A 16,157-nucleotide genomic window follows, 5' to 3' on the forward strand; every position below is an offset into this window, starting at 1 on the left:
ACAAGCTCCAGTTCTCAAAAGTCCCGGGAACCAATTTTCTGTATGTGTTTTATTGCCTTATTCAAGTGATTTTTCACTAACCAGGCATAACATTTTTTTCTCTCTCAAAAACACAATCATGTACATACATGTCTGCTTACATATTATTATAGCCCAGTTTGTGCTGATTACAGTGAGATTAGACTTTAGCCATTTAGATATTTATAAGAAACTGAAAAAAGCCACAAATGTCAGGGCATGACAAAACTTCTCCAGGCCCCAAAAATACCCTTAGACTCCAGAGGGTTAAGGACAAGATAACAAGGGGCAGACAGGTGTATGGAATAACTTAAATTAACCAAACATGGGGAGACAGAAACTGGGTCACAGGGGCAATAAACACACATATAGGGAGTCCACCAGCATACAGAAACATCCCGGTAGGTGCGTCCTTGCACCATAGAAACAACAGAGGGGAGGGGGAATGGGTGGGAGCTTGGGAGGAGGTTCCGGTGGAGGACGTACTACCGGGAGGGGGCCAGCAGACAGGGACCAAGGAGGAAGGAGCCAGGGAGGAGACGATGGAGGGAGGAGCCAGGGAGGAAACAGGAGGGATCTGGAGCAGGAGGAGCCCAGCAGGACCCAGGCCATAGCCATAACGGCCGAAGGTGGAGCCAATGGTGGGAGGAGCCATGGAGGAGGAATGGCCGCCAACTCCAGGGGGCCTACCCATGGCAACGGAGCAGGTGGAGGAGGAGCCTGAGGTGAAGACGGAGAGCCGAAGAGCCAGGGTGACGGGGAGGATCCGGAGGTCCTAGGCGGAACAGATGTCTCTGGCAACCTACGCAGAGATGTGGATCTGGGAGGGCCACGGTGGAGCCAGAGTGACAGAGGACTGAGGTGGAGCTGAGGGGATGAAGGAGCCTGATGGAGCCAGAGGGACGAGGCGAAGCCACAGGATGGAGTCCCGAGGCATAGGATGGTCAACGCCAGGCCAAGGCGGAGCCGGAGGAACAAGGGAGCTTGTGGACTGCCGAGCCACGGCGGAAAGGAGGGAGCTAGGAGCCATGGTGGAGCCGATGGGTCAACGGGCCTGTCCAGGCCTCAGAGGCTGAGGTGAGGAGACTCTGACCACGGTGACGCTGGAGGATGGCAGTCCCGTGGAGCTTGCACCGCAATGATGGTGGGCTGAGGGTGAGCAGAGGGGCTGCCAGACGACAGCGGTGGAGGAGGCAGGAGCGGGTGGGAGGGCAGGCATTTTTGAGGAGCGGCCACAGGAGGGCACATTCTAGGAGCAGGCACTGGAGGTCATATTCTAGGAACAGGCACTGGAGCGAGCTCTGGGGCTGGAGCCGACACTGGGCTTAACTCGGGAACAGGAGCCCATCCTGGGCTTAACTCAGGAACAGGCACTGGGGAATTGGAAGCCCCCTCAGGGCTGGATGAAGAAACCAAGGACGAAGAGAGAGGAGAGGGGACAGGTTATCCTCCAGTTCAGAGTCCCGGTCTACAAAATCCACCTCCTCATTTTGGCTCTTTTGCCACTCCATATTTTGCTCACCCTCAGTCACAAGGCAGGGGGCGGAGCTCCCCTCTGCACTCACACCGTCCACGGTTTGCTCCCTCGTGGTGGGCACTGTCGCCCTCCCTCATTCACCTGGCCCTACCTTATCCCCCTTACTCTCCTTAACTGAATCACTACGTCCAATCATCTGCAATTCATGGAGATGGTGGGCTGGGCTCTGGGTCGGGACTGGATCCAGCAAAATCCTCCACAGGGCAGATGGTAAGCGGAGACCCGTTTCTCCACAAAGGTGGCAAATTCCTCCCGAGGACCATCTTCGGACGACAACGCTCTGCACTCGGGGTTTAGGCTGGCATTATAGAACGCCCAGAGCAGGTAGTCCGGGTAGCTGGTGACATTAGCGAGCAGTAGGAACCGTCCAGTATGGTCCTCGAGAAAACGTCCTTTCTGCAAACTATAGGCAGGGTTCTTCTGTCACAACACAGTTCAAAAAGGATCCATAAAACACAACGGAAACAAAAGGATTGAGGAAAACCGAAAAACAAACAGAGGTTAGACAAACGAAATAAACTGTTTTGTAGGTCGGTTCTTCTGTCACGCTACTGTGCCAGAAGGAACACGGAGTTGCGAATAATCAAAAGAGAGAATTTATTAATCCAAAACGGGTAAATCCAACATGGAAACAGGAGGAAGACACACTTACTGACTGTAGACCCGACAAACACAGACTGAAACGACATGGGTATTTGGAATAACTTAATTAACGGGTACATGAAACACATGGGGAAGAAACTAGACACACTTGGAATCAAATTAACCAAACACGGGAGACAGAAACTGTGTAAAAAAAAACCACACATAAAGAGTCCAGGGGTGTGACAGTCTGTCTGTTTGCATTTTTATTATCTCGAGAACCGTTCATCCAATCGATTTCACGAGTGGCGGGTGTGTTGCTGCAGACTCAAGGGTGTGCAGTGCCGCATTTTGGTGCAATATGGACATGCAACACGTTCAGAATTAATAAACTTTTAATCAACTATAGAACAGCGCGAGCCGAAAGTGGTGCACCTCACGCGGCAGGGCTTATATGCGCCGAGAACAGACACTGCACTATTGATAAAGAACACACAGGTCTGTTAAGAGCAATACTTTTAATATAGACAAATTATTATTAGGCTGGACTACTGTACATTTTTTTTTTTTTTTTTTTTTTATATGACAAATGCCGTATTCTCAAGTATTTTCCAAGCAAATTAAGAGCACATTTTTATCATGTGTAAAATTACTGATTAGTGGATAAAAGCAGTTGTTTTGTTTTTTTATACCAACAATAAACGAATAGGCATACTACTTGATGTGCTGTTGTGGTAGGCCAGTTTCAAATCACATATTTGGCACACTGCCTTTGTCTTGTCCTTACTCAATTTAAAGTGCTCCCACACAGCTGAGGTCTTTTGCATTTTTGTCTTCTCTTCTAGATGAACTGAATCATGACGTTCACTCATGGGCGATTCATAAGCTGCTTTTCCACTATCGGGTCGAGCAGTTCTCTTTGCTTAACCGTTCGATTCCAGCCAGTCAGCATGGATACGGTTTCATTTTCCACTGTGGTGCTGATAACGGAGCTCTTTGGAATGCAATACTAATGCGTAAGGTAACGCAAGTGTGATATAGACAGCGATATGAATGATGATCAGATATTTCTGTTTTTGGGACTCCTTTTTTATCTGATATTTACTTCGTTCAATAATAGAAAAAAGGCCACAACTCTTGACGTGAAAAATAAAATAAACAGAAGGCGACAACGGGTATAATATCGATAAGCGCAAATGTTTCCTCCACAGACCAAACGGTCTCAGACATTTTTTTCTTTTTTATATTGAACTTAGCGTAGCTGTTTACTTGGCTGTTTGATCAAATACCGGGCTTCCAAACATATAGCCAACTACACACAAACGCTTTCTAACAGCACTAAGAATGTCTAACCGTGCCGAGAATTCCGGGCCGAGAACGGTTTGTAATTGTGCTGCACCATACCAGGCTCATGTGGAAATACACATTGTGCTGGCACCATTACCAGGAGAACTCATGTGGAAAAAAACAACTGTAACCGCCATATCTGACAGTTCTAAGAAATGTTATGTTCAGCCCCATCCTTCATGTAAAAGTCAACATCTTGGAACTGAACTCTGCAGGACTGTGGCTTTCCAGGACCAACATTGGCCGCCCCTGGTGTAAGCACTGAGGGTGGCAACATCCAACGCATTGCAACACAGCACCATGGGCCACCTCCATGTTCTCCACTTACATGAGTAGGAACCAACTATTTTACTCAATCTATTGGACTGGATCTAAGTTTCCTCTTAGAATACTCATCAGACAAGTCTTCAGTGCCATCAAATAAGTCCTCTTCGTCTAGGAGAGCTGGATTCCTGGTCGCCATGATTTTGCCAGGTAAGACATGTTCCTGGATCAACATCTTTTGTTGATCCTGGATCAACAATACTGTCAAAAAATAAAGACTTAACCCAATCCCTACCCCAAAACCTAACCCTACCCATAATTTATTCCTAAAATCAGTGTGAAATGATAGCTGATTAACAAGGGTCTAGAAGCACCTAACCCCGATCATAAGCCTAAAACAGATATTTCCTAAAAAATTATCCCTCAATTCTGATTGGTTAATTGAATGTTGCTCCAGGAACATGTTGTACTTGGTGAAAACACTCCCAACCATGAATCACACCCACAAACACAAAAGCCACAAATTTTAGGTCATCAGCATCAGATATTTCAGATCTGAATCAGGACTAAGAATTGCCTGATCTTCTTCATCATGCAGCATCTCTACAAACATTTCAGCCGTTAATTTAGAACAGTCTCCAATCCTGCTCCTGGAGAGCTACCGTCCTACAGATTTCAGCTCCAACCCCAATCAAACACACCTGAACCAGCTAATCAAGGTGTTCAGGGCTACTTGATAATTACAGATGGGTGTTGTAGCAAGATGGGACTGAAGTCTACAGAACGGTAGCTCTCCAGGAGCAGGGTTGGAGATCCCTGCTCTAGATAAAGAGTGCACAACAAGCAGTTGATCATGTATATGTCTACGCTGTCAGACAGAAACCTTGTATGTCCAAAACCATTACTTTTCAGAAACACTGACAGGCATAAATGGTGACCAATAGCACTGATTTATGACAAAAAAAAAAAATTATGACATGTGGAGATATGAGGTTTCTGCCTGAAAGCAATGATATATACTTGTATATAACATTATTTTGACTTTTATTTTCTAAAATAGAATATGTCAACAACAAGCTTGTTTATAGTATTGGACATGTTTCTCTTTCTCACTAGTAATAGATTTCAAGGTCCTTAGACTAACATTCAGATATTATATCCTGTTATCTTTCACAGTATATCAAATATTTTCTGTGTTAATAAATTTTAAATAAGACTAAATGCATCAATTATACAAAAGCAGCCAGGTTGAGTTGTCAAATGTGTGGCAGGTGAATAGTTGTCTGCAGTAAATATGCTCCTACTTGCAAAAAAATAGAAAATATCAAAGGCTTCTATATGGGTCATTTTTGACCCAAGTGTGTAAAATTTATGCAGAAATAAAATGAAGAAAGGGTAAATAAACATAATGATTTGTGGAAGTCAAAAACAACATATTTAAAGACTATCTAGAATAATAAATGATATAAAAAATAATGTATTTCAGATATTCAGCAATTAAACACTTATCCATAACTGAAATAACAGGAAATTGAATACTGGTCATTTTAAACCCATGTTGTGCATGGGTAGTGATACAAAAATGATTTGTATTAAAAATGTGACAAAGAAAAAAAAAGGATTTGTGATGATCAAAAACAAGTTAATTGAGGAATCCCTCTGAATGATGAAATTAATTTATTGCAAAGATATAGAAAAAATAACTTAAAATAACACTTTCGACCCATGACGTGCATCAAAGGGTTAAGCATATCAGGTGATGTCTATTTGTGTAATAAGGGAGGGTGTGGCCTAAGGAGATCCACACCATATATCAAGGTGTGCATAATTATTAGGCAGCTTCTTTTCCTAAAGCAAAATGAAAAGTCAAAAATTTTACAAAGTCTTTCAAAGGGATGCAGAACTCTTGAAACTGGTAAGATATTGGGGCGTTCACAGAAACATCAAATGCTTTGTTGCAAATTGTCAACAGGGTTGCAAGAAACGTGTTGAGAAAAAAAGCTGCAAAATTAACTGCCAAAGATTTGAGAAGAATCAAATGTCAAGCTTCCAGGAACCAATTATCCACCAGTGCTGTCATATTCCAGAACTGCAACCTACCTTAAGTGCTCAGAAGTACAAGGTGTTCAATGCTCAGAAACATGGCTGAAGACAAGGTTGAAAGAGACCACCACTGAACTGAACCACCACTGAAACATCAAGACTGGGCCAAGAAATATCTAAAGACAGATTTTTCAAAGGTTTTATGAAATGATGAGGTAAAAGTGACTATTGACAGAACAGATGGATAGGCCCTTGGCTGGATCAGTAATAGGAACATAGCTCCACTTTGACTCAGACGCCAGCAAGTTGGAGGTGGGTACTGGTTGGTATTATTAAAGATGAGCTAGTTGGACCTTTTCATATTGAAGATGGACTCAAAATCACTTTCTTCAAGCAATGGTACGTTTTCTGCATATATCAAGAAAACGTCTTGGGTTACGCATGTAACCATAGTTCCCCAAAAGGGAACGAGATGCTGCAACCCCTAGGGGGCACATTGGGGAATGCAGCCTGCATGACCAGTGTCTGAAGCATGTGTGAAACAACGCCAATCAATTGGTCCACCTGGCCTATGGCGTCATGCACGGAAGTATAAGAGGGCACCTGCTGAATACGTTGTCCACTTAGCTGTCTGAAGGAGATGTAAACGAGGTGCAGCGTCTCGATCAACCTCAGATTATTCAAATCAATAAAACTACACGCTCATATGTTTCCCCTCTAGGAAACTTCTCACTGCACCCCCCAGAAGCGCAAAACGCAACAAATGCCAACCATGCCATGCCGATGCGCAAACCTGTCCACCTGGTGGAGAGCACCAAGGAAGCAACAGACATACACCAAGCCTTTCCTCAGAAAGGGGCCATGCCACTGATGCCACGGGACACTCACACAACTTGGCAAGGGGAACATCCCAACCAAGTTAAGAACACATCTGTAGCTATGCTATGTGAGCCATATAAATCTGGATACACAAGACCACTGAAGAGACTAACTAGAAAGCCTCTAAAGGAGCTCAAAGATAGCTACTTAAATCCCGGTAAGGAGAAATAGCTTCTGAACAAGAACACAGCTATCCTCAGATAGCTATGTCTTAAAGGTCTTATGAAGGCTTGTAGACCAGAATAACAATACCATAACCATAGATAGCCGGGCAAAACCTTCTTGCAAAGCTGCCTAGACCACAGAGAGTGGGCTATTTACTTACAATCCTAGCAGGGGAAATAGCACTGTCTAGGCAAGGGCTCAAATAGACCGCTATTCAAAACCATAAGCAGGGGAGCAATCACTGAGCTACCACATAGCTACACTCAGATAGCTAAGTACCTAGGAAAGGGCTACCATAAGGGGGACCAACTGAGACCACCCAGACCACAGAGAGTGGGCTGTTTGCGTACAACCCTAGCAGTGCAGATAATACTGTCTAGGCAAGGGCTCAAGAGACCACTACTTAAAACCCTAGGCAGGGGAGCAGTCACTGAGCTATCACATAGCTATACTCAAATAGCTAGGCTCTAGGAAAGGGGATCAGTCCAGGAGAGGGCTCACCGCAACTGCTTGTAAGACACAGCTAGCCTCAGATAGCTGTATTCAAGTAAGCCTGTCCTGCCACAACAATGACTGCAAAATAACTACCCCCAGATGGGTATACAAAGGAGGTCCCCAATCCGTGTCAGTCCCACAGCAGGCTTGCGATGCACCATGTCATTGATCAGGAGCTCACAAGAGGCAGATCCAGGCCATCAGTAAATAATTCACTAAGAGCGAACACATAAACATCATCAGTCCGAGATCAAAGCCTGATGTAAGCCGTGGCCAAAATACTAGAGAGCTGGACACACCTATCTTCAAATAGCAGTACCCTCAGATAAGGCTGAAGATAGGACAAAGACTTCAGCGCTTACTTGAGAGAGCTTGTGCTAAGGGGACCCCAAGCCAGGCTAGAACATAGCAGCCCTTAGACCGCCATATTCCAGATCAAAGTAAGCTTGAGCTGGAGCATAATGATCTGCAGTCAGCTACACTCACTTAAAACCCTGAAGAGGGGGAGCAGTGTACTTAGCCCAAACTCATTAAGTGGGATTCAGAGGGACTGCCCACATAAAAATACCCAGAAGCCTGGAGAGGTAGCCCACTCCTAATCCTGTCTGGCTTAATACGAGAAAAAACATTTCCCATTACCACTCTAGGTGCTGAAACACCCTAGGATAGAAAGCTCGCAAGCATTTCTCCACAGAGTATTAAAATATATTCACGCCCAGCGAGGCTATCCACACACAATAACATGAGTATAAGAGGCACGACTGAGCTGAATATAGGTCTACCCATGATCTTGCAGGATCAGGCTGAAATTATTTTGTGCTCACACTTCATCGTCATAACAACCCAATAGTATCTGCAGCATCTGACAACCCGTTTAGAGAGGGTGTGCGGATCCAGCAGATCAAAGTGATAAACTGATAAAGATAAACTGTGCCGCGGCAACGGCGAACCGGGCCACGAAACACAAACACTTTATCCCGCATCCCTCGGGAATAGGAACAAATGCGAGCAGAGCCTAGACATTGTGACTCATCACAATGAGAGCGTAACTCTGAATATGTGTGCTTTTCGCTGAGACAAACGCGAAAGCAGAATATGCCCTCAGGTGTTAGAATCCAAACACGGAGGCACACATTCAAGGCGCTGCTCGACTCAAGTGAAAAGGTGAAAGTCGTGACATTTGCCAAATATGGTAACCCATACTCAGAATTGGTGCTCTGCATTTAACCCATCCAAATGCACACACACAGCAGTGAGAAGTGAACACACATTTGAACAATTCTCTACCCATTAGAACACACCCCACCGGAGCAGTGGGCAGCTATATATCCATCTTAACCCGGGGAGCAACTGGGGGTTCAATGCCTTGCTCAAGGGCACTTCAGCCATGGGTATTGAGGGTGGAAGAGAGCGCTGTTCATTGTCACTTCCCACCCACCGACAACTCTGCAAACTGCCAGCACAAGACTCAAAACTCCCTATATCCATTATAACACACCAATCCCCCAACACAACACATAATCAACAACTCAAACACTACACAAATAATATACACGGGATCAATAAACCGAAAGAGCATCTTAACCTTGCGAATCCCATGATCCAAATCTTTGCCGTGTCTCGGCAGCAGTGGGACCTGAACCACGAGATGCAAACACCTGTCACTCATCACTTGAGAACAGGGACAAACACAAACAGAGCTTCTCATTGGAGACACTCACAATGAGCGTGTTCAGAGCCCTCGAGCACTGAACGCGCAAGCTTCTGACCAAGACACATGATGCATAGATCATGTGTGTCCTCAAGTGTCAGAAACCTTGAGCACGGAGGCACACACTTCCACAATACTCACCCATCTTGGTCTATCACACGCACTTCAAAAATACGGCTAATGAAGACAGCAACGAGGATTGACGTATTCATCATGTGCCCTTTTATACTTCCAGGCATCCCGCCTATGACGTCATGGGCCAGGTGGACCAATAGATTGGCATTGTTTCACATGTGCTTCAGGCGCCGGTCATGCAGGCTGCATTCCCCAATGTGCCCCCTAGGGGGGCGCAGCGTGGCGTTCCCATTTTAATGCAGGACAATGCTCCATTGCAGGCATTGAAGTAATCCACTGCATGGCAAGCTAGTAAAGGCCTTAAAGATGAAATAATAATGACATAGCCCCCTTCCTCACCTGATCTAAACCCTATTGAGAACTTGTGTGCCTGTTTTAAGTGGGAGATTTACGGTGAAGGAAAACAGTACACCTATCTGAATAGTGTCTGAGAGGCTATGGTTGTAGGGCTGGGCAGTATATTGAGTTTGTACGATATATCGATCTTTTCCTTATAAGCGATTCGATATGAGGCAATACCTTATATATCGATATACAGTAGTTTGATACGAGCGCAATATAGTGGAGGACACAAACTGAGGTGCTGTGGAGAAAGTGCATAATACAATTTGTTCTAAACATGCAACAATCATAATAATAACTCCATTATAAAACTGATAAAAAATATTATTATAGTTTCGTTTGGCATATTAGTTTAAGCGGCTCAGCATATCATATGCTCTGACAAAAAGGCTGCGTGTGCCGCTGACAGAGACACTAGGATACTCGCGCTGTTTAATGTGTTTGAGATGTGCTGTCTTCTTGAATGCATAACTTAAATTTCACATGTATATTCTCCATCTGTTAATGTTAGAAAGCCATGGAAATATTTACATTTTTCTGTCAGGAGTGCATGAGGATTCTCCGTTAAACATCACTTCAGTGAACGAGCGCCGCCGCACGCATGCGCTCCAAACAGACAGGGCTCAATTAAATAGGAGCGCAATAATTCTGACTAAAATACACATTTTGCTGAAATTTTTGTAGTTGGACAATAAATGTGACATGTAAGTTTGAAACCTTCAAGTAAGCCTATTTTTATGATAGCACTGACTGTAATCAAAATACCCTAACACAACTCTGTATTTTTTCTCATTTATTTTCATTTTTAGTTTAATGAATTTAACTTCCACTTTAAAAGCTTTATTTTTGGTTTAGACTGCAATGTTACAATGTTAAATTGAAATGTGATTTTAATCCTTTTTTTGCAGATAATATAAAGGCTTACATTCACTTTTTTTGTCTTCATAGCCTTTAATATTTATTCAATATTTTGTACAAAAATAGATTACTAAATAATTACTGATTTTTTAAATCCCAATACAAAAACGAAAATACCGAGATATATACCGTATATCGCAAATCAGCCAAAAATACGAGATATGAATTTTTGCCCATATCGCCCAGCCCTATGTGGTTGCTGCTTTAAAAAAAAAGTTGATCATTTACAGATCAAGTAACTTACAGACTCCATGAATGGAAGGCTTATGACTGTTATTGAACAGACCAAACCAACTAAAATAAAACCAAATCTCACAAATTTAGTATCTCACAAATTTAGTGTCCTAAATCTCACAAATTAACAACTTACTCATCAGGGCCCGTATGCACAAAACATTTATCTTACCACTAAGAGTTCTTCTAAATAGCAGTAAAAGTTTTTAGCTAAGAGCTTTCTCTTAAAACCTATTCACAAAGCTGCTGAGACAAACTTTTACTATTACTAAGGAATAGAGAGAAGTCTTACGCTAAGAGTAAGGGAAGGGTTGACCTCATTGCCATGGATGATGTCAGCATGCTTACTAACTGTGCACATAGTGATTGGCTGATAGGGGAGGGTCTCTGTCAGAGATTTATTTATAGAAATATTGTAGAGCACTATATTACGTTCCCATATTCAAATAAAGATAAAAAAAAAAATGTTAATCGCCACATTCAAATTAAGATTTTAAAATGCAGAATAAGTGTCACTAATTAAACAAGTATATGTTCCGCTAATTGTCAGCCTTTTACATGTATGCTTCACATAAACAATTAGTGGATATGCATATAAACAGCCTTTTAATTAACAGAGTAGAATAATCATGGCTGATAGTAAGACATGCAAACGTAAAAGAAAACCAAACTGGATGCAAGAACAGCGCCTACTTCTTGCCCAACTGGATAATGAAAACAAGGATATAATCTAAGTAATATCTGGAGTTGTGATAACTGCCAAAACCAAACTGCCAGCAACAGCCATTTTAGGATAGTTTGCGGTTTGGTCTTAGTGACTTAGAAGTCCTCTTCACTACTCCTGACATTTCACAGATTTAGCAGCTAGTTTTAGCATTAAAACGCTTTGTAAAATACTCTTAGAACAAAAATGTAGGAATCCTAAATTTAGGACTTTCATGCCCATTATTTTTAAGATTTTTCCCCAAATCAGCAAGTTATGTGCTACTTTTATCCTTAAGATGTTTTGTGAATACGGGCCCAGTATATATTGTAACCAGCAAAGTTTTAGTGTATGTATGGCAAGGCAACTCTTGACCAGCCAGTTCAACGTTTTTGTACATAGCTGGAACTTTACCCAGAAAGGTTGATCTTCAGGATCAGTACTTATCATTAACACTAAAGCGTTAGTTATATTCTAAACTAAAGCAAAGAAAAATGGACTAAGGCTACAAGACACTGGCATGAAAGTGAAGATGTGGAAATTGTGAAAAAATTCCATCAGAATAGAATCATCTTGTTGAGTCTTTATGTCAACACATCATTAACTTTGAACTCCAAATCTGGGTTAGTTGCTTCATTGCCCTCATGTACTATCTGTCTTTCACACATTTTACATCCATAATGTTATGGCCAGGTGGAAGCAAAGTAAAAAAACAAAATTGACTCACACAAACACATTTCATGGGTATGTCAAAACCCCTTGAAGGAAAAGCTGAAATTTTCTGAAAGCACCATTTTTGACAAGTATAGATATCAGATCGCACCATTTTTGACAAGTATAGATATCAGATCACTACTCGATCCAAATCAAACATTTCATTACACAAGAACAAGCTCTGTGTCAGGATACTTGTACATACACGTTGGCTTTTAAAGTCAGAAATACTAAGAGAACAAAAATTGGGCAGTTTGCCAACTTTATCTCCCCAAACAAACAGGCTTTGCTATAGCAACAGAGCAGTGATGTTTGGCTTCATTTCACGTTCACACAGTCAGTGTTTGGGATTGACAATGACATTACAACTGATGTGACACTGTGAATTATACTGTTCATACAACAGCAAGTTAAAAAGTATTTTTACAAATATTATAAATTGTTAAATATCGATACATTTTGAGGGGTTACAATACATAACATTTACAACCTAAAATAACCTTGCCTTGCTGAGAAAAGTTCAAATGATCAGATATTTTAAAAGACATATGACCTTAACACACATTTGTGAGAGTTGTTAGTCGTATCAGTAGTAGTAGTACTTTATGAAATAATAATAAAAGATTAAGTTCAAATGACTAAAGTTTTATTGTTTGTTTATTATTTTTTCTGGTCAGTTTTTAGAAGAGGTGTGATTAAATCATAGAATGTATACATTTTTGTAATTTTTAATGAATGGATTAACAGAACTGGACAAAAATTTGTTGTCATTGACCCAAATATCAAAGGTATTTAATGCATATTTAACGTAATCTAAGGTACAAATTCAGTCATCAAATCTTTTTTTTTTTTTTTTTCATGAATACATGAATATATTCGGCATTAGTAGGCAGGATTGACAGCCATATTCTTCTGTGTTAACAGGTGTGTGAGAAAAATAATATTGTATTCTTTTATCCAAATAACAGCCAAATTCTTCTGTGTTAACAGGTGTGTGAGAAAAAAGAATATTATATTCTTTTATACAAATAACAGAAGACAAGTTGCCGGGTCAAGACTCTTGGTCCCAGGGCTTAGTGAGCTGATAAAGGTCAAGTGGGAGTGCAGTTACTTTATTAACAATAGAAGTTCCTTCAACTCCTTGGAAATTAATCCAGACCTTTCCTGATTCAGGGAATGTATTCATTGACCTCGTTCATTTATCTTGACAAGAAATAACATTTACTTTAGAAAGATAGTTTTAAGTACCAGCAGCAGTTATATCAAAAACAAAAGTGGAAAAACATCAGAACCAGTCCTGAATCATAAAATGTTAAGAATATTGTTAGTCTAATTTAGCACGCCCATGAATTTCATGTGCATCTTCTAAATGAGGCATTGCTTGACAGCACAACAGTCACACCTCAGTTGCTCATTCTGATTTCTTTATTAATGGGCAACTCCATTATTTTGGAGCCACTGGGCAGAGGACGCTATAAGAAAGCTTCATGTCATCAGGATTGCTGAATGGGCAACCAGGGAGAAAAGCTTTTGGAAACATGGACAATCACTAATTGGATGAGAGATTCATTGGCAATGAGGAACAGGCTCTTATGCAATCTGAATGATGAATGGGTCTGAAGCTCTTATAGTTGTGCACATGTTTGCTGTATGGGTGGGCTAAATTAGTTCGTTCTTTTAATTCCAGGAATGAACATGTCCAAACCATATTTCACACTGAGTTGAGGGTTTCTATTTGAATTTACAGTTTCATTTATGTAATTAAGAAGAATGTAACGGCTAGACAGGAAATGCTCTTCCTATGCGGTAATATGCTGCACTGCATATAAGGATTAATTTAACTTGTTTTATTTTAATAAATTTTTTTTTTTTTTTAATGAGAGAGTATTTTATAGTTTATGTTGAATCAAAAACAAGTAACAAACCCGCACACTATCAATACTTGCTAATTCTTAAACTTTATTTATCACACGCAACGTTTGTCCACTGACCTTCATCAGGCAAATGTGTTTTTGTTGATGAAATTATAGCAGTCGCTAACAAGCCTATAAAAATATTAAATATGCAAAAGAAAAAATATTTAAAAGCAAATATTTATTTTAAAAAAAATACCCATTATGATTACATACAATAAATACCTGCAGTATGAGGTAAGCAGTTTTGCTTGGCATGTTTTCTATAATAAATCTTGACTGCTCCAGACATCAACTGTTTACGTCATCTGAATTACTGTAATTACGAATTTCCGACAAAGAACCATTCAGGTCTTCACTGGACTCGTAATAACAAGTTGGAAACTTATATGAAAGCTAGGTTATTTCTCTCAAACTTCATATAAAAAAAAATGTCAGCGGCCTCCACAGTTAGCTCCTACCTCAACACATATTTCTGTTTAATATGTCATTTGATTAGGGTTAATGAAAATGGTGCATTTGCTTTGTTCTTAAACAGTTTGTAATGGCATACAGAATATAAGTGAATTAACATAATGATTCAGTTATTTGCTGTCTTTAATAACCAAGTTACACAAATCCATTTTGGCATTGTGATCATTGCCACAAAAACGAATCTGTTGAGGACATTTCTCGAAGTAGAATCACTGAGTTGCTATCTTGTAATTACAGTAATTCCAATACAACGTGACTGCAACATAAGACACAGTGAACCTTCATGCAGCAGAATAATAATCACAGCAATATAAACTCTGGATCAAACTCACAACTGTGTGATAATTAAAGGTTGATACTAAAGATGGGAGAATTTCAGTCTGGTTAAAAACAAAAAACATTCGAGTAGGGTTGGAAAAATTCCAGAATATACAAGAAACAGAAATAAGAGGATCGCATCCAGAACTAAAGAAAGAAAAACACAAAACAAACAAGGTAGAAACATGCAATGTTAAGTTGCATAAAACTTCAGTTCATTATGCACCAGCAGAGCCTGATCCAGTGAAACGTGGGGTCATTAGGCTCTAGGACAGTTCGCTCTGACCAAGTACCCATAATCATCGCTTATGAGTCACTAACTCAATGTACATAAGAGCTGAATGAATGAACAGCAGGGATTTCCACTGGCTGAACTGCGGTGTCCAGGCTCAGGTCTATAGTGTCACAAGCCTGCCTCGGTCCAGGGGGTATTAACACTGTATAGGAAACTATGAATGATAGCAAAATGACGCAAGTTAGAATGGAATGTGTCCATGGAGTCCACTGGCCATTGAAAGTTACGGCTATGAGGCTCATGATCAATTCCCTCTGCAGGAAGCATCTTGTGGGTTGGTTTAAGTCAAGACCATTTTGTCCATATAAAGGAATTTGGAAGTATTAAAGGAAAACATAAATCCTAGAGTTGTAAAATTATAGAAGTTCTGAATGCTACCCGTATTTGACCACTCTGACATTTAATATACAGACCTGAATCATGAAAACAAGATGCCAAACCATCTGAATGGAATATTTTCCTGAAGTACACTGAAGTATGTGATTTTTCTTTAGGCTGCACTTGAAATTGCCTTCATTCATCAAACTAGTCTGCAACAGCGTGCTAGAACCTCAAAAGTCATACAGAGACCTTACAGATACAAAGTTCCATAATACTTTAACAGGAATCTCCTGGATACCACCCAACAACAAATGGTCATTCTTAACATTACTGTGTCCATGATACAGTGTAACTGTGATAGCAGAGTAATATATTCATCAACAGCATGTACTATCAGTTCACTGAAAAATAACCATTCTGTCATCATTTATTCATGTCATTCCCAACCCATAAGACTTTTGTTCATCTTCAAAACATGAATGAGAATATTTTTTAATGAAACCTGAGATTACTGTACCTCCACTGAAAGTCCATTCCACCAAAACAGTACAAGTTTATAAAGACATTGTAATATGAATAACAATATGAATCAACTGGTTTAATCCAAGTCTTTTAAAGAGAAACAAATGCTTTATATCGCGAACAGATTTAATTTAGGCTTTTATTCACATATAACTTTGAACATGGGGCTGATTAAATATAGTATACAGAAACTGAAATGCACTTGTGTAAACCACAAACCAATGTGA

At 40.7% G+C, this 16,157-nt stretch overlaps 1 protein-coding gene across 1 annotated transcript in view; it reads right to left on the reverse strand.

The window, feature by feature from the left end:
* The window catches only part of LOC109066341 (growth factor receptor-bound protein 10-like), a 98,068-nt gene that overhangs the window by 79,336 nt on the left and 2,575 nt on the right, over positions 1-16,157 (reverse strand). The window lies entirely within an intron of this gene.

This window comes from Cyprinus carpio, chromosome B16 (genome assembly GCF_018340385.1).
Source record: "Cyprinus carpio isolate SPL01 chromosome B16, ASM1834038v1, whole genome shotgun sequence".
Lineage (NCBI taxonomy): Eukaryota > Metazoa > Chordata > Actinopteri > Cypriniformes > Cyprinidae > Cyprinus > Cyprinus carpio.